Raw genomic sequence first — 20,011 nt, 5'->3', positions numbered from 1 at the left:
CCTGTGTTGCCAGTTGTGCATAGCACGTTTGTTTTAGAAGATGTAGTTAAGCAGTTCAAGGTTTTTGTGACCGGCAACGAAAACCTGTTGGACGCAAAACTTGTAAGGCCATTGTTTTCCGTCATTTATTTTCTGGTTTGTTGCATTTCTTTTTATAGTTATTTTTGGAACAGTGGTCCTAGTGCTATGTGTCGAACGAACTTTTCGTTTTTCATTTTGTTTTTTGATGTGACAGATTATGATGCCTTGCTCCAAGGATGGTCATTATTCCTTATACACGATGAACCAACATCGCGAGATGATTGATATCCATGACACTAGGAAGTACACTGGCCATCCTGATGTCATGACAAAGTGGCGCAGGACTGACTACCACTCAGATTGCACTGAAGTGGTATGCCATTTTTTCTAGCCAAGTGCAAAGCTTTTTTGTGTTTCTCCTACTGCATTTTTTATAAACTGCACATGCAATGTTAGCACACCACACTTGTTTATATAGTGCACTGCAACATATGTGTGACAGAACTGCATTTTCTCACACACACCCCAATTTGTGTAGAAATTCGGTGTAAAAAATCCGTGTAAAAAAGGTGATAAAAGGAAATGACCTCAAATGCATTTAAAAGAGGGACTGTCTAGATGTTGAGAAGAACTTTGTGTTTTTAGGTTCGTGTGAATAGTTATTGATCTGTGACGTGTGTTTTTTTACTTTGTGCTGCCTTTTTTGCCAGATGAGGAGGATGACTCAGCTGCTGAAGGTGATTTATGGTGAAAAGTTGTATAAATCTAGGAACCACCCTGACTGGGTTAAATTGGCAGAGAAGCAGTCTTACCCGGTCGTGCCAGCGCAGGGAACAAACGAGTGCGAAATCTATGCTCTGAGGTTGACGTAGTTGTATGACAGCCAACGTCTAGTTGAGAAAATTGTCAAATCCGACGTAATACCTTCTCTGTTTCTTCTTTTCTTGTTAGTTTTTTGATTTTTTTTCACTTTTTGTTCTTATGACAACCTTTTTTTTAATCACTGGTCTACATTTTTTTAATTTTCTTTCAGCCTGCTGTTGAAGATTGGAAGGCGGAGTACATGTTCCAGCTGTTGTTCAATCCTTCGAACATGTTGTATTATGAAGACATGCCGCCTGAGCTACGAGATCTGATTGCAAACCTCGGGCTTACTTCCCTGTCGCAGTCGTAGTCGCAGACGCAGTAACAGTCATTTGGCATTGTTTTCATGCGTAAAAGTCTGTGTATGGACAAGAACTAGGGTTAATGTTGTGTATTGTGTGCTGTCTAAGGTAGATAATGTATGAAAAGACTTTTTTTTCTGTTGTTGTATTTCGTCTGCTTTTTGCAACAGCGTATATGGACGAATTTGTGTGTGTATTTTATTTTATATAAATAACTCATACAGTATATATATATGTATATATTTTTTATTTGTTGACCACCACGTTCTGTGCGAACTGGCATTTGTCACGCTTATATGTATCATACGTGTCCCAGAAACTGCATTGCGTGTGATGCCGATCTTCTTCGTCTAACAAAAAGCACTGCATTTGTCTACAGGTTTGTACTGCACCTGTATTTTTTTGCTGTACTTGCTGCAGCCCCTGCATTCATGTGTCTATTCCGAAACTGCATTGCTTATGATACTACACTGCTTTGTCTAACCAAATGCACTTAGTTGTCTAAAGTTGCGTCCTGCATTTGTTTTTTTTGTTTGTACGGTAGGGGGTGGTTGGGGGGCGCCCCCATTTTTTTATTTGTCTATAGGTTTGTACTGCACCTATATTCCCTATACTTGCTGCATCCCCTGTATTTGTGTATGTATTCGGAAATTGCGTTGTTTATGATAATGCACTGCTTTTGTCTAAACAAATGCACTTCATTGTATAGAGTTACATCCTACATCTGTTATTTTTTTGCTTGTACGTGATGCAGCCCTTGTCACGTCGCCTCCCTGTCTATCTTAGTGGTGTGGCTCTGGGGTTGCGTGCGTCCTAGGGTTGGAAAAACAGAATGTCCGCACTGCGCCTGTCAACCAAGCGCACTGCGTGATGATGACATGTACCTAGGGTAGGGTCAGAGGCCTGACCTAGACACCCTACCCACGGACATTGCCCTAAACTCAAAGACATTCAAAGCACAAGAAGAGAAACTGATTGAGTTCATCAAGGAGTGTGATCCACTCGACCTTCAACCTCACTCGAATACCCCAATTCCATTCGACCAAGATGAAGTCACTCGACGATACAAGAAACCACTCGGATTATAGAAGACCTAACGTCACTCAGGATGACAACGGTCGGGCATTCACTCTGTAGTCTTAAAGATCATTTATACCCCTTTATTGTTGGCATTACCAGTAACTCCCTATCTTAATGTACATTGAACCCTTTGTAACGAGGGCTGGCTGGGGTCCTGGCGCACTCTATATAAGCCACCCCCTCCACTGGCACAAGGGTTCGCACCCCCTATAACTTCACGCATAATCCAGTCGACCAAGCCTACGGGCACCGAGACGTAGGGCTATTACTTCCTCCGAGAAGGGCCTGAACTCATAAACCTTGCATGCACAATCTCACCGTATCTAGGATCTTGCATCCTCCTACGTACCCCCTATTCTACTGTCAGACTTAGTCCCATGACAGTTGGCGCCCACCGTGGGGCAGGTGCCTTAGCGACTTCCGGTGCGGTTGCAATTTTCTCGATCTCCATCATCATGGTTTCCAGCGGTGGGTTGGCTGAGGGCCGCGAGATCCGTCTCGGCGCGCTTGTTTTCATCGCCGACGACTCCGCCTCGCTCCAGGAGGCCCCCTTGACGTCGAGACGCTCCCCGTCTGCGGGGCGACGCACTTCCGCGTGTGCGTCCACGGCGTCCCTCTGTGGCAACCGTCGACTCAGTATCGATCGGCTCCCGCAGCATCTTCACTACCCGCTGCTCATCGTCCCAAGCGATCTGGTTGATCACGGCTTCAGTGGTGGGTAAAGCATACGGTGGCTCGTCAGTCGGCCACCCCTCAAGTCGCGGCAGTCGAGCCCGACGAATCTCTCTACGGGCTATTCGACCTGTTGACTGGCTCCGTCGAGACCCTGTCCGAGTGCGACAGCAGTGACAATGCGGCAGAAGTCCTGATGGTCGACATGCCGTGCAGCCCGCCTGGTTTCCGTCGTAGCAGCGGCGGCGATGGTGGCGGCGGTCCGTCGCATGTTCACGAGGAATATCGCCCTGAAACCCTCACTTCGCAGCAGAGGGAAAAGCTGCACCGTCGCAACATGGAGGCACTCCACACTCCCATCGTCGGAGAGACCTCCGAGGCTCGGGCCTTGGAGGCTGCACGCCTGGCCACTTTGGCTGAGCGCGCGCGGTTGGAGAACCTTCAGAATTCACTCGGCGAGCGTGCTCGACGACAGATCCCTGAATCCAGTCGACGACGGATCCCTGAATCCAGTCGACGACAGCGACAATTGTTCCTGCCTGAACCTCAGGTATACCGCACTCCGATTCATAATCTTACAGCTGCTGCCCGTATAGCAGAGTCGATCTAGTCGTCCCAATCAGAGGCTGGAAGAGGTTTGATGGAGATCCGAGCGCTGCTCCGGGCAGCAGGAGAGCAGAACACAACTGTTTCTCAGGCTTGTAACAGGATCCATAACAGGTCCATGGTGGCGGATATAGTCCAGTCGGCTCATTGCCCAAGATGGCCCCTGTAGCGTGAGGGACGTGGGCACCGCCAGGAGCAGTACCTGGGTCGGAATCATGAGCAATATGATCATTGACTCGGCCGTGATGACCTCCGTCGAGTGCCTATGCCCCCTCCGAGGGGCGGGTCATACGCACCCCGGCAATATGATGACAGGCGCCCGTATTGCAATGAGCGGAGGGTTCCAGTCGACCCAAGAGAGCCCGCGTTTGATGCGAGGTAAATTCTTGTACAAGGTCTGGTCGACAAAAACCGAGCACACAGAGAAGGGCTGGACAGAGATCGTCCGACTGACAGTAGAGTACATGTCTCCGGACCTGAATGCTTCAGCAGAGCCATTATAGCCGCTGAGATCCCTCCCAACTTCAGGTTGGCAATGGGAGTGAGCAAGTTCACCGATGAGTCCAAGCCTGACACTTGGCTGGAAGATTACCGAGTGGCTGTGCAGATTGGTGGTGGTAATGATTATGTGGCCATGAAACATCTTCCCCTGATGTTAGAGGGTTCAGCCAGAGCTTAGTTGAATCAGTTGGCTCCTGACAGTATATTCAGTTAGGAAGAGTTGGCCCAAGTGTTTGTCAGGACAGTTGAGGGCACTTGCAAATGGCCTGCATGGCTCACAGAATTACAGCATTGTGTTTAGAAACCGAATGAAATTTTGAGAGATTATATTCAGAGATGGACCACTTTGCATCATATAGTGGAAAATGTGTCGCAACACCAGGCAGTTTGCGCCTTCAAGGAGGGCGTTTGGTACAGAGAGCTTAACCTGAAATTCGGTCGGACAGGAGATACGACCCTGACCCGAATGATGGAAATAGCCACTCGGTACGCTAACGGCGAGGAAGAAGACCGACTCCGCAGTGGCAAGAACAAACCAGTCGCCCAGGACACCGGTGGAGGGAATTCCAGTCAGAAGCAAAAGCGCAAAGCCGAGCCCGCAGGTCCTGGTGAGGCCGCAGTTGTAACCCAAGGAAAGTTAAAAGGAAAGCCTAAGAGACCGTGGATCCCCAAGAAAGTGAAAGATCAAGCGGGAAATGATGTGCTAGATTTTTCGTGTCATATACACATCAAGAAAGACGAAGAGGGAAACCTGATTTATCCTGAACATACCACTCGACAGTGTCGACTCCTAATTCAGAGCTTCCGAGAGGGTCAGCCCAGTGAGAAGGAAAAGGAATCTGATCAGGACGAAGACAAAGAGGAGGAGGATGGTTACCCCAATGTCAATGCCACTTTGGTGATTTTTGCTGACGTTAAGAGAAAAAGTCGAGTGAAAGTCATTAAGAGAGAAGTGAACATGGTTGCTCTGGCAACAATGACATATCTGAAGTGGTCAAAGACTCCCATTACATTCGACCAGTCCGATCACCCAGCACATATTGCTACCCCTGGGCGGCAAGCGCTGGTGGTCGACCCATTCGTTGGGGGCACTCGACTGACCAAGGTCTTGATGGACGGCGGCAGTGGCTTGAATATCTTGTACGCCGAGACCCTCAGAGGGATGGGCATACCGATATCCAAGCTCAGTGAGAGCAACATGCGATTCCACGGAGTCATTCCGGGGAAGAAGGGTGATTCACTCAGCCAGATCGCCCTTGATGTGGTTTTCAGTGATTCCAAGAATTACCGCAAGGAAAAGTTAACATTTGAAGTCGTGGACTTTCACAGTGCCTATCACGCCATTTTGGGCAGACCCGCATATTCTCGTTTCATGGCTCGACCGTGTTACGTGTACCTCAAGTTGAAGATGCCTGGTCCCGGAGGTGTGATCACAGTTACTGGGTATTGGCAGAGAGCAGAAGAGTGCCTCCAGAAGGGCTCAAAGATTGTCGGTGAACAGATGGCAGCTGTAGAGATGCAAGAGTACTCGAAAAATGCAGATCCGAGTGATTTATTGCGCGTGAAGAAGCCTGCTTCAGAGTCCGCATTTCAGTTGTCCGGGAAACAAAGCAAGTTCACATTCACCCGACCGACCCCAATGTTGTTCCGACTCATATCTCAACAACACTCGACAGCAAATAGGAAGAAGCGCTCATCCAATTCTTCCGTGAGAACTGGGACATCTTTGCATGGAAGCCGTCTGACATGCCAGGTGTACCCTGGGAATTGGCTGAGCACCGTTTCTGAGTCGACCCGAGAGTAAAACCCGTCAAAGAGTATCTCCGCCGGTCCACCATGGAGAAGAGAAAAGCCATTGGCGAAGAGGTGGCTCGGCTTCTGGCAGCTGAGTTCATCCGCGAGATATACCACTCCAAGTGGCTCTCCAATGTTGTCCTGGCCCCCAAGAAAGATGATTCACTTTGTATGTGCATCAACTTCAAGCATATCAATCGGCCTGCCCGAAAGATCATTTCCCTCTACCCTGCATCGATCAAATTGTCGATTCGACTGTGGGATGTGAGTGTTTGTCCTTTTTGGACGCTTATTCCGGGTACCATCAGATCCGACTGTGTGGACCCGACGAAATAGAAACAGCTTTCATCACTCCATTCGGGTGTTTTTGCTATGTTACCATGCCTTTTGGTCTCAAGAATGCTGGCGCCACATTCATGCGCATGATTCAGAAGTGCTTACTCACTCAAATCAGTTGCAATCTGGATGCATACATGGATAACATCGTGGTGAAGTCGCGTAAAGGTTCCAACCTGCTGACCAACCTCGCTGAAACCTTTGCCAACTTGAGAAGATATGATATAAAGCTTAACCCGTCGAAGTGCACATTCGGAGTCCCAGGTGGAAAGTTACTCGGTTTCCTCGTTTCCGAACGAGGGATCGATGCAAACCCAGAGAAGGTTGGTGCAATCCTCCGATTGAAATGCCCTGTGCATGTGCACGACGCTCAGAAGCTTACTGGTTGTTTGGCCTCTTTGGGTCGATTCATCTCTCGTCTCGGTGAAAAGGCATTGCATCTTTACCGACTAATGAAGAAGTCTGACAAGTTCGAGTGGACTCCTGAAGCTGAAGCAACGTTTGTAGAGCTCAAAGCCCTGCTTTCCACCTAGCCGTTGCTTGCTGCCCTAGTCACCAAAGAGCCTCTACTACTGTCTATAGCATCCACTGGACAGGTTGTCAGCATAGTGCTCAGGTCGAGCGGGAAGAAGAAGGCAAAGCCTACGAAGTTCAATGCCCAATGTACTATATTTCTGAAGTCCTGACTCTGTCCAAGGAGAGATATCCGCATTATCAGAAGCTTGTTTATGGAATTTATTTGACCACGAAGAAAGTTGCACACTACTTCTCTGACCAATCGGTTTCAATTGTCAGTGATGCTCCATTATCAAAAATTCTGGACAACAGAGATGCAACTGGTCGAGTGGCAAAGTGGGCGATTGAACTCCTTCCGTTGGATATCAAGTTTGAGGCAAAGAAAGCAATCATGTCCCAAGCAATAGCAGATTTCCTCGCCGAGTGGATTGAGCAACAACAGCTGACTCCGATTCACTCGGAACATTGGACTATGTTCTTTGATGGGCCAAGATGCTGAATGGTTCTGGTGCTGGGGTAGTCCTGGTTTCCCCACGAGGCGACAAACTCAGTTATGTTCTCCAGATTCACTTTGATTCCTCCAACCATGAAGCTGAATATGAGGCACTTCTGTATGGGTTGCGTATGCCCATTTCACTCGGCGTCCGTCACCTAATGGTTTATGTCGACCCGGATTTAGTGGTCAATCAAGTATGAAGGAGTGGGACATCAGGAGCCCAGCTATGACTGGTTATTGCAATGTACTAAGAAAGTTGGAAAAGATGTTTGAGGGGTTGGAGCTCCACCACATACCCCGAATCAAGAATTAAGCGGTCAATGACCTGGCGAAGTTAGGTTCCACTCGGAAGCCTATCCATAGCAATGTGTTCCTGGATCATCTCCATTCCCCGTCAGTTCAAGAGGATCCTTTCACAGAAGAGCCCCCACAACCAAAAAGTTCTACCGATCCGACTAAGGTCGAAGTCCCAGCCGTGGTCAACTTGATCATGGAGGTTTTGGTCATCACCCCCGATTGGACGGTGCCATACATTGCATATCTGCTCAGGAAGGAGCTCCCAAAGGATGAAGATGAGGCCTGTCAGATCGTATCGTCGATCCAAAGCCTTTACCGTGATAGGTGGACAGCTCTACAGAGAGTGTGTTACTGAAGTTGCTCAGCGATGCATCATGCCGGAAGAAGGTCGAATGATTCTCAATGATATCCACTCAGGGACCTGTGGTCACCATGCATCCTCTCAGACCATCGTAGCCAAAGCATACCGAGCGGGATTCTACTGGCCACGAGGAAATGAAATGGCGAAAGATATAGTCGACAAGTGCGAAGGCTGTCAGTTCTACTCAAACATATCCCACAAGCCTGCATCTGCCTTGAAGACTATTCCACTCGTCTGGCCGTTTCCCGTTTGGGGGTTGCATATGGTTGGACCCTTCAAGAGCAGCAGAAGTGGTTTCAATCATCTTCTCGTAGTAGTCGACAAGTTCACTAAATGGATCGAAGCGAAGCCTATCAAGAATCTTGATTCAAGCACTGCCATCAGTTTCATCATAGAGCTGATTTTCAGATATGGAGTCCCTCACAGTATTATCACAGATAATGGCTCCAACTTTGATTCTGATGAGCTTAGAGCATTCTACGCTTCCCAAGTCACTCGGGTCGACTATGCATCGGTTGCGCATCCGCAGTCGAATGGGCAGGCAGAAAGGGCAAATGGTTTGATACTTCAAGGGTTGAAACCCCGACTGATGCTGGATCTCAAGTATGCAGCTGGAGCTTGGGTGACCGAGTTACCATCTGTCTTATGGGGACTAAAAACAACTCCAAACCGGTCGACTGACCGAACCCCTTTCTTCATGGTGTATGGCGCTGAAGCTGTGCTTTTGAGCGACTTATTGCACAACACTCCCCGAGTGGAACTTTTCTCAGAAGCTGAAGCTGAATAGGCACGTCAAGATGCAGTTGATCTCTTGGAGGAAGAATGTCAGATGGATCTGATCAGGTCGACCATCCATTAGCAAGATTTGCGTGGATTTCATGCCCGGAATGTCAGAGGTCGAGCATTCCAAGAAGGAGATCTTGTGCTCTGAGTGCATCAGACACGACCTCACAAGCTGGCTCCGGCCTGGGAAGGTCCCTTCATCATCACCAAGGTGCTCCAAAGTGGAGCTTATCACCTTTACAATGTAGCCAAGAAAGTAGACAGGCCACACTCGTGGAATGCGGATCTGCTCCGCCGTTGTTATACCTAAACACTCGAGTCGACGAGTTGTAATAAGAATCATTCAGCTTTCTTATCAAAGACAACATTTTTGCAGTATCTTAACGGTTGTTCCAAACATATGTGTTCAAATCCCCCAGTGGGTGGCTTAGCCGCGAACCCGATTCGCCTAAGTTTCAAACATCCTCCGACTGGAGAGCAATCCTCCCACTCGGGGGCTTAGCTGCGACACCGTACTCGCCTAAGTTAAAAAATCCTCCGAGTGGAGAGCAATCCTCCCACTTAGGGGCTTAGCTGCGACCCCGTACTCGCCTAAGTTAAAAAATCATCTGAGTGTACAGCAATCCTCCCACTCGGGGCATAACTGCAACCCCGTACTCGCCAAAGTAAAAAAATCCACTGAGGGGAGAGCAATCCTCCCACTCAGGGGCTTAGCTGCGACCCCGTACTCGCCTAAGTGAAAAAATCCTCCGAGTGGAGAGCAATCCTCCCACTCGGGGGCTTAGCTATGACCCTGTACTCGCCTAAGTTAAAAAATCCTCCGAATGAAGAGCAATCCTCCCACTCGGGGGCTTAGCTGCGACACTGTACTCGCCTAAGTTAAAAAATCCTCCGAGTGGAGTGCAATCCTCCCACTCTGAGGCTTAGCTATGACCCTGTACTCGCCTAAGTTAAAAAATCCTCCGAATGAAGAGCAATCCTCCCACTCGGGGGCTTAGCTGCGACCCCGTACTCGCCTAAGTTAAAAAATTCTCCGAGTGGAGAGCAATCCTCCCACTCGGGGGCTTAGCTGCGACCCTGTACTCGCCTAAGTCAAAAAATCCTCCCAGTGGAGAGCAATCCTCCCACTCGGGGACTTAGCTGGGACCCCGTACTCGCCTAAGTTAAAAAATCCTCCAAGTGGAGAGGAATCCTCCCACTCCGCGGCTTAGCTGCGACCCCGTACTCGGCTAAGTTAAAAAAATTCTCCGAGTGGAGAGCAATCCTCCCACTCGGGGGCTTAGCTGCGACCCCGTACTCGCCTAAGTCAAAAATCCTCCGAGTGGAGAGCAACTCCCACTCGGGGGCTTAGGTGCGACCCCGTACTTGCCTAAGTTAAAAAATCCTCTGAGTGGAGAGCAATCCTCCCACTCGGGGGCATAGCTGCGACCCTGTACTCGCCTAAGTTAGAAAATCCTCCGAGTGGAGAGCAATCCTCCCACTCGAGGGCTTAGCTGAGACCCCGTACTCGCCTAAGTTAAAAAATCCTCCGAGTGGAGAACAATCCTTCCACTCGGGGCTTAGCTGCGACCCCGTACTCGCCTAAGTTAAAAAATCCTCAAAGTGGTGAGCAATCCTCCCACTTGATCATGGAGGTTTTGGTCATCACCCCCGATTGGACGGTGCCATACATTGCATATCAGCTCAGGAAGGATCTCCCAGAGGATGAAGATGAGGCCTGTCAGATCGTCTGTCGATCCAAAGCCTTTACTGTGATAGGTGGATAGCTCTACAGAGAGTGTGTTACTGCAGTTCCACAGCGATGCATCACGCTGGAAGAAGGTCGAATGATTCTCAATGATATCCACTCAGGGACCTGTGGCACCATGCTTCCTCTCGGACCATCGTAGCCACAGCATACCGAGTGGGATTCTACTGGCCACGAGCAAATGAGATGGCGAAAGATATAGTCGACAAGTGCGAAGGCAGTCAGTTCTACTCAAACATGTCCCACAAGCCTGCATCTGCCTTGAAGACTATTCCACTCGTCTGGCCATTTGCCATTTGGGAGTTGGATATGGTTGGACCCTTCAAGACCGGCAGAAGTGGTTTCATTCATCTGCTTGTAGCAGTCGACAAGTTCACTAAATGGAGCAAAGCCAAGCCTATCAAGAATCTTGATTCAATCACTGCCATCAGTTTCATCATACAGCTGATTTCCAGATATGGAGTTCCTCACAGTATTATCACAGATAATGGCTCCAACTTTTATTCTGATGAGTTCAGAGCATTCTGCGCTTCCCAAGGCACTCGGGTCGACTACGCATCTGTTGCGCATCCGCAGTCGAATGGGCAGGCAGAAAGGGCGAATGGTTTTATACTTCAAGGGTTGAAACCCCGACTGATGCGCGATCTCAAGCATGCAGCTGGAGCTTGGGTGACCGAGTTACCGTCTGTCTTATGGGGACTGAGCACAACTCTAAACCGGTCAACTGACCGAACCCCTTTCTTCATGGTGTATGGCACTGAAGGTGTGCTTCCGAGCGACTTATTGCACAACGCTCCCCGAGTGGAACTTTTCTCAAAAGCCGAAGCTGAATAGGCATGTCAAGACGCAGTTGATCTCTTGGAGGAAGAACGTGAGATGGCTCTGATCAGGTCGACCATCTATTAGCAAGATTTGCGTCGAATTCATGCCCGGAATGTCAGAGGTCGAGCATTCCAAGAAGGAGATCTTGTGCTCCGAGTGCATCAGAAACGACCTCACAAGCTGGCTCCGGCCTGGGAAGGTCCCTTCATCATCACCAAGGTGTTCCACAACGGAGCTTATCACCTTTACAATGTAGCCAAGAAAGTAGACGAGCCACACTCGTGGAATGCAGATCTGCTCCACCGTTTTTATACCTAAACACTCGAGTCGACGAGTTGTAATAAGAATCATTCGGTTTTCTTATCAAAGACAAGATTTTTGCAGTATCTTAACGGTTGTTCCAAACACATGTGTTCAAATCCCCAAGTGGGTGGCTTAGCCGCGAACCCGATTCGCCTAAGTTTCAAAATTCCTCCGACTGGAGAGCAATCCTCCCATTCGGGGGCTTAGCTGCGACCCCGTACTCGCCTAAGTTAAACAATCCCCCGAGTGGAGAGCAATCCTCCCACTCAGGGGCTTAGCTGCGCCCCCGTACTCGCCTAAGTTAAAAAATCATCTGAGTGGAGAGCAATCCTCCCACTCGGGGGCTTAGCTGCCACCCCGTACTCGCCTAAGTTAAAAAATCATCCGAGTGGAGAGCAATCCTCCGACTCGGGGGCTTAGCAGCGACCCCGTACTCGCCTAAGTTAAAAATCCTCCGAGTGGAGAGGAATCCTTCCAATCGGGGGCTTAGCTCCGACCCCGTACTCGCCTAAGTTAAAAAATGCTCCGACTGGAGAGAAATCCTCCCACTCGGGGGCTTAGCTGCGACCCGGTACTTGCCTAAGTCAAAAAATCCTCCGTGTGGAGAGCAATCCTCCCACTCGGGGGCTTAGCTGCAACCCCGTACTCGCCTAAGTTAAAAAATCCTCTGAGTGGAGAGCAATCCTCCCACTCAGGGGCTTAGCTGTGACCCTGTACTCGCCTAAGTTAAAATATCCTCCAAGTGGAGAGCAATCCTCCAACTCGGGGGCTTAGCTGCGACCGCATACTCGCCTAAGTTAAAAAATCCTCTGAGTGGAGAGCAATACTCCCACTCGGGGGCTTATCTGCGACCCCGTACTCGCCTAAGTTAAAAATCCTCCGAGTGGAGAGCAATCCTTCCACTCGGGGGCTTAGCTGCGACACCGTACTCGCCTAAGTTAACAAATCCTCCAAGTGGAGTGCAATCCTCCCACTCGGAGGCTTAGCTGTGATCCCGTACTAGCCTGAGTTAAAAAATCTCCGAGTGGAGAGAAATCCTCGCGTTCGGGGGTTTAGCTGCGACCCTGTACTCGCCTAAGTCAAAAAATCTTCCCAGTGGAGAGCAATCCTCCCACTCGGGGACTTAGCTGCGACCCCGTACTCGCCTAACTTAAAAAATCCTCCGAGTGGAGAGGAATCCTCCCACTCAGAGGCTTAGTTGCGACCCCGTACTCGCCTAAGTTAAAAATGCTCCGAGTGGAGAGCAATCCTCCAACTCGGGGGCTTAGCTGCGACCCGGTACTCGCCTAAGTCAAAGAATCCTCTGAGTGGTGAGCAATCCTCCCACTCGGGGGCTTAGCTGCGACCCCGTACTCGCCTAAGTTACAAAATCCTCCGAGTTGAGAGCAATCCTCCCACTCGGGGGCTTAGCTGCGACCTTGTACTCGCCTAAGTTAAAAAATCCACTGAGTGGAGAGCAATCCTCCCACTCGAGGGCTTAGCTGCGACCCTGTACTCGCCTAAGTTACAAAATTCTCCGAGTGGAGAACAATCCTCCCACTCGGGGCTTAGCGGCGACACCGTACTCGCCTAAGTTAAAAATATCCTCCGAGTGGTGAGCAATCCTCTCACTCGGAGGCTTAGCTGCGACCCCGTACTCGCCTAAGTTAAAAACCACTCCAGGTGGCCGAGTCATAAGAACAACGTGTGCTACATCTCGATCCGCAAGGACGACGAGGTGCAGATCATGTGCAGCACCAGGTGCTCTTGCCCATGATCCACTCGACGGAGCCGCATCACAAGTACGATGTTCGCTCCACCCTGATCCGCAAGGCCGGTGAGGTGCAGGTCGTGTGCAGCACCTGGTGCTCTTGCCAATGATCCACTCGATGGAACCATGTCACAAGTACAATGCCCGATCCACCCTAATCCGCAAGGACGACGAGGTGCAGGTCTTGTTTAGCACCAAGTGCTCTTACCCATGACCCTCTCGACGGAGCTGCGTCACAAGTACAATGTACGCTCCATCCCGATCCGCAAGGACAACGAAGTGCAGGTCGTGAAGCACCTAGTGCTCATGCCCACAACCCTCTCCTCGGAGCTGCGTCACAAATATAGCATCTATTCCGAGTAAAGAATCAAGATTCAATCGGAGTTAAAAGATTTGATAGCGGCAAAAGCTAAGCAACCATGTTGAAAGGAAAAAACCAAGTTCGGATAAATCCAGCAAGGTTCAGAACCACGAACGGAAGTACTCGGGCGTCAAGCCCGAAGGAGTTTAACGGTTACAAAACCAGTCGGCATTCCAAGGCAAATAAAAGTGAGGCTTAAAGTTTGTTCACTCGGCAGGAGGAGGGCTAGGTGGCTCGACGAACTCGTCCAAGTCGATTCCATCAGCAATACGAGTAGCAGCATCGACGAAGGTCTCCATGAAGGACTGGAAGTTAAGCCTCTTGGTATTGGCAACCTTGAGAGCCACGAGCTTTTCTTCTCTGACTTCCTTGCAATGGACGCGGACTAGAGACAGAGCCACGTCAGCGCCACACCGAGCAGATGACTTCTTCCACACCTGCACTCGACCGGGGATCTCGTTGAGTCGAGTCATCAGAGACTCGAGGTCGTTCTGGAATGTTTCCCTTGGCCAGAGCTCCGCGTCGATCCGTGATACCGCCACCTTCAGTCGAGCCAGATAATTGGTGACACTGGCGAGGCGAGATTCCAGTCGCAGCACATTCATTGCAGCTTCATCCTTGAATGGGGAGTTTATAGGGTCCAGCTCGGTCTCAATCCGCCCGGTCTCTTCCTCAAAGTTTCGACAGAATTTTGCACTCACAAGAAAATGATGAGTCGACAACTATATGAAGAGTCGACGGTGGCAAATCAGTCGGACAAGGGAAAGCACCTCCAAGCATAAGGAACAGCTTCTTGGCGAGTCCTCCTAGATAAACCTCCAGCTCGTCCCTCTTCCGAGTGAGATCTCCAACTTTGTCGGTTAGAGCCACCTTGTCCTTTTTCAGCTGCACGACTTCCTTGTTGGCTTCGCTGATGGATGTCTTCAGTTTGGCGTTTTCTTCTTCTATCTTGCCGACTGAAGCCAGCTTCTTGTCGGCAAGTTCAGTTTTATCCCGCGCCGTCTTCTGAGCTGCGAAAAGGTCAAGGTCCTTCTGCTCCAGCGCCTGCTTCATTTTCTCTAAAGAAATAACATTCTTCAGTCGAGCTTGGAGTTATCTGTTTTCACTATGCACATCTGTTCGAGTGGAGTCACCCGATTCAAAAGGCGAAAATTAAAGTTGGCAAAACAAACAGTCGACAAGTAGTTACCTCCCATAGTAGCTGCTTCATCCTTAGCCTTCTGCAGATTTTGCTTAGCCAGTTCCAGATGAAGGTTGAGTTGAATTTGTTTCTGCTCCAGTTCAGTGAATTGCGCCCCGAGTGCACAAGATTTCTGCAATCGACAGAGAAGACATGTCAGTCGACACAAGGATTGATAAACTGAATGAAACTTTGAGCAATTATATTCAGAGATGGACAACTTTGCATCATACCATGGAAAATGTGTCGCAACACCTGGCAGTTTGCGCCTTCAAGGAGGGCGTTCGGTACAGAGAGCTTAACCTGAAATCCGGTCGGTCAGGAGATATGACCCTGACCCGAATGATGGAAATAGCCAATCGATGCGCTAAAGGCGAGGAAGAAGACCGACTCCGCAGTGGCAAGAACAAACCAGTCGCCCAGGACGCTGGTGGAGGGAATTCCCGTCGGAAGCAGAAGCGCAAAGTCGAGCCCGCAGGTCCAGGTGAGGCCGCAGTTGTAACCCAAGGAAAGTTCAAAGGAAAGCCTAAGGGACCGTGGATCCCCGAGAAAGTGAAAGATCAAGCGGGAAATAATGTGCTAGATTTGCCGTGTCATATACACATCAAGAAAGACGAAGAGGGAAACCTGATTTATCCCAAACATACCACTCGACAGTGTCGACTCCTAATCAGAGCTTCCAAGAGGGTCAGCCCAGTGAGAAGGAAAAGGAATCTGATAAGGATGAAGACAAAAGAGGCGGAGGATGGTTACCCCAATGTTAATGCCACTTTGGTGATTTTTGCCGACGTTGAGAGCAAAAGTCGACTGAAAGTCCTTAACAGAGAAGTGAACATGGTTGCTCCGGCAACAATGACATATCTGAAGTGGTCAAAGACTCCATTACATTCAACCAGTCCGATCAACCAGCACGTGTTGCTACCCCTGGGCGGCAAGCGCTGGTGGTCGACCCAGTCATTGGGGGCACTCGACTGACCAAGGTCTTGATGGACGGTGGCACTGGCTTGAATATTTGTACGCTGAGACCCTCAGAGGGATGGGCATCCCGATGTCCAAGCTTAGTGAGGGCAACATGCGATCCCACGGAGTCATTCCGGGGAGGAAGGATGATTCACTCAGCCAGATCGCCCTTTGATGTGGTTTTCGATGATTCCAAGAATTACCGCAAGGAAAAGTTGACATTTGAAGTCGTGGACTTTCACAGTGCCTATCACGCCATTTTGGGCAGACCCGCATATGCTCGTTTCATGGCTCGACCGTGTTACGTGTACCTCAAGTTGAAGATGCCTGGTCCGGGAGGTGTGATCACGGTTACTGGGAATTTGCAGAGAGCAGAAGAGTGCCTCCAGGAGGGCTCAAAGATTGCCGATGAACAGATGGCATCTGTAGAGATGCAAGCGTACCACAAAAATGCGGATCCGAGTGATTTGTGCGCGCGAAGAAGCCTTCTTCAGAGTCCGCATTTCAGTCGTCCGGGGAAACAAAGCAAGTTCACATTCACCCGACCAACCCCAATGCTGCTCCAACTCATATCTCAACAACACTCGACGGCAAATAGGAAGAAGCGCTCATCCAATTCCTCTGTGAGAACTGGGACATCTTTGCATGGAAGCCGTCTGACATGCCAGGTGTACCCAGGGAATTGGCTGAGCACCGTTTGCGAGTCGACCCGAAAGTAAAACCTGTCAAAGAGTATCTCCGCCGGTCCACCATGGGGAAGAGAAAAGCCATTGGCGAAGAGGTGGCTCGGCTTCTGGCAGTTGAGTTCATCCGCGAGATATACCACTCCGAGTGGCTCGCCAATGTTGTCATGGTCCCCAAGAAAGATGATTCACTTCGTATGTGCATCGACTTCAAGCATATCAATCAGGCCTGCCCGAAAGATCATTTCCCTCTACCCCGCATCGATCAAATTGTCGACTCGACTGCGGGATGTGAGTGTTTGTCCTTTCTGCATGCTTATTCCGGGTACCACCAGATCCGACTGTATTGACCCGACGAAATAAAAACAGCTTTCATCACTCCATTCGGGCGTTTTTGCTATGTTACCACGCCTTTTGGTGTCAAGAATGCTGGCGCCACATTCATGCGCATGATTCAGAAGTGCTTACTCACTCAAATCAGTCGCAATGTGGAAGAATACATGGATGACATCGTGGTCAAGTCGCGTGTCAGTGTGGAACTACACCTATGGGATCACAAGAATCCCTACTACGGTTGCCGGGGCGCAGGATTGCAAGAAGAGCAGGATCAGTAGTCAGCACGTGGATCGTTCACCCAGGTTTGGGCAGCGTGGATGTCTACAACCCTAGTCCTGCTTTGGTGGCTGTATTTCAGAGAGTTCTTGAGCTCTCGAGCTAGCTATGGTGGGTGCGTGGTTCCAAAGAGCCGAATCCCTCTCCAGTACGCCATGGGCCTCCTTTTATAGTTGAAAGGGGCTGCCACCGTGGCACACAGGAGGTGGAAAGGTGCACAGTGCTATGAGCTTATCGCTCGTATTACAGGTCAAGACGCATTTAATGCGCTGCTGAGGTGTCCCCTCAGCTTTATCAGGGACGGGGGCGAGGCCCGTCCCGTCCGTCGCTGCTCCTCCTTGCTTCGACACGTGCCCTGGCCAGCGATCCGTGTGGCGCCATGTAGGCAGGCAGGCAGCTGAGGTGGCGCAGTGGTTGGGTCTTCACGAAGATCTATATGCCGCCACGCAGGCGCTTGATGAGTTCGCCCGGGAGCTGCATGTTGCCACGCAGGTGCCTGCCCAGCTGGTTGGGCTGGCAGCTGCATGCGAACGGCGGTGGAGACTTGGCTGGTGCGGGCCTGGCAGTGGCCCCGCTGGCGCCCTTGGTGACGGCCTTGCCGGGTGGCCCGACAAGGGTCTTGCCGTGGCGCGCTGTCGTCCCCGGCAAGGATCTTGCCGGGGGTCTTGTGGCTTTCCTCGGCAAGGATCTTGCCGAGGGCCGTTGTCTTTTAATCCTCATCTGATCTTGAATATTCCTTGTCTTCACAAAGATTTGCATGCCACCATGGAGGTGCCTCCCGAGACCTAGTTCCAATGTGGTTGGTTGAGTTGGAACCTGTGGGCTTGAGGGTGGCTCACTCCGCTGGTGTGGGCGAGCCGCCCCGGCAAGGGTCTTGCCGGGGGAACCTGCTTCGCCTCTCTGCTTCTTTGTGTTCTTGGCCTTGGTGTTGCCTTGGCTGTCTTGGGCTTCGGTTTTACCTTGGTTCACCTCCCATGTTCTGCTTGGTGTGGCGGTGGGCGCGGCTCCGACTGTCCGTGCACAGGTAAAGGGGTACAAAGATGCGCCATTTCTTTTGTACACCGACAGGAGCCCCCGGGCCTGGGCCACACATAAGCGCGACATGTTGTTGGGCCAGGCCCAAAACGGTGCACGGGCAGGCGGGGCGGTTTTTACCGCGGTAAAACTTTTCGCGCGCTGCGCTTCCAACGACCCGCGTTGAATGGGCGATGTGGAGGGGTGCGCGTGACGTGGGCGGCATGCGTGGGGCGGTTCCCGCACGCATGCGTCACATCGCAGTAAATGGGCAGCGCAACCCGCACCTTCCCCATAAAAAGGGATAACCGCGAGCACACTGTTCCTTTTACCCTCTGCGCAATCCCAATCTCAGAAGCCTCCATTCGTCTTCCTCTTCTTCCCTAAGCTTCACTCTTGTTCGCGGCCGTCACGTTCCCGCCGTCCTCTGCCTCTTGCCCCCTTCCCCCAGGCGCCATGGCGCCAAAATCCACCAAGGGCAAGGGAGTGGCCAAGGATGCCGGAGCAGTGGAGCCGCCGGAGAGTGTGCTGGAGGTGCAGCGGACACAGTCCGCCTACTTCCCCTCGACGGTTGATGTGTTTGAGCTCCGGGAAGCCTTCAAGCCCTTGTGGGGGGTGAAGACGTGGGGAGAGAAGACGGGGCACCCAGCCACGCGCGTCATCCCTGCCAACTGCGCCGAGGCTGCCCCAAATCGGTGCCCCTTCTTTGTCGACTATATCTCCTGTGGGCTTTGTCCTCCCTTCTCCAATTTCTTCAGTGACATCATGCACACCTTTGGCTTCCGCCTCTTGGATTTCACCCCGAATGCCGTGGCGTGCATGGACCTTTTCGCGCACCTCTGCGAAGGTTTCGCCGGCGTGCACCCCAGCACGGCGCTCTTCCGCCGTTACTTCTTCCCTCGGATCCAAACGGGAGGCGCCATTTCTGGTTGCATCACCTGGATCCCAAGGTCCAAAGGAGCGTACCCGGATGGCGCCATGAAGGAGAGGTGGGAAGAATGGTGGAGCCGGTGGTGCTGGATCGAAGAGAAGGAACTGCCAGTGTTCTGCGAAGTTCGCCGGGCGCCGCCGGTCCTCAGAGGCGATTGGAGCGACGTCGATGCCGACGACGAGAAGCTCTCGGCCGCTACCACCAGGATCCTTTGGCTCACCGAGGCCAGACTCACCCTTGAGATGATCGGGGCGGACTTCATCCGCCACCAGATCGCTCCACTGCACAACAAGGGGAGGCCAGCCTGGCTCTTCACGAACCCCGCTGACATCATGCGGCTTCGCCCCGGCCTCGACCACAATTTCATAGTGATGGGACATGCCCATTTCTGCTAGCGACTCTTCCAGCTCGATGTGGGCCACGACAGCGAGGTCGAGCGAACCGGCAAGGTCGCGAGGGCCGCCGCGAAGGCCGGCAAGGTCTTCAAGGGGCCCTTGTTCAAGTTGCCGGCGGGACTGGTCCCGCTGTGCAATAATTCGCGCCAGACCAAAATCATCGCCATGATGCCGGACTGCAATGCGCATGGCCCTGACCCAAGCTGGGTCGAGCCGGGGGACGTCTAGGTGCAGGAGTTCTTCGACACTCTGCACGGGGGATACGAAAACGCCGATGCCGAGCGGCTGCTCGTCCAGGACACCACCCAGGCGGAACTAGACTACATCGCACCAAGGCAAGGGAGGCGCAGCTTGCTGAGGAGGCCAGCAGCGCTGGTGGTGTGCAGGACAAGGCCGCGACGGCCGTAGAGGAGGAGGAGCTTGCCTGGTGGGCGGCGGCCGCCGGGGAAGCCAGCAGCGCCGGCACCAAGGCTCCTCTGGTTGAGGATGCGGCCGACGAGTCGTCGTAGGAGGAGGCCGGGGCTGTTGACCCTCCGGCCGCGGGGAGAGGGCGAGTCCTGCGGTAGGCCACTTCTGGCGAGCCGGTACGGCCCGTCAGGGCCGCACGGCGGCCAAAGTCTCCGG

This window comes from Aegilops tauschii, chromosome 6, assembly GCF_002575655.3.
Source record: "Aegilops tauschii subsp. strangulata cultivar AL8/78 chromosome 6, Aet v6.0, whole genome shotgun sequence".
Lineage (NCBI taxonomy): Eukaryota > Viridiplantae > Streptophyta > Magnoliopsida > Poales > Poaceae > Aegilops > Aegilops tauschii.
The sequence above is the reverse complement of the archived record's forward strand: the minus strand, read 5'-3'. Positions refer to the sequence as shown.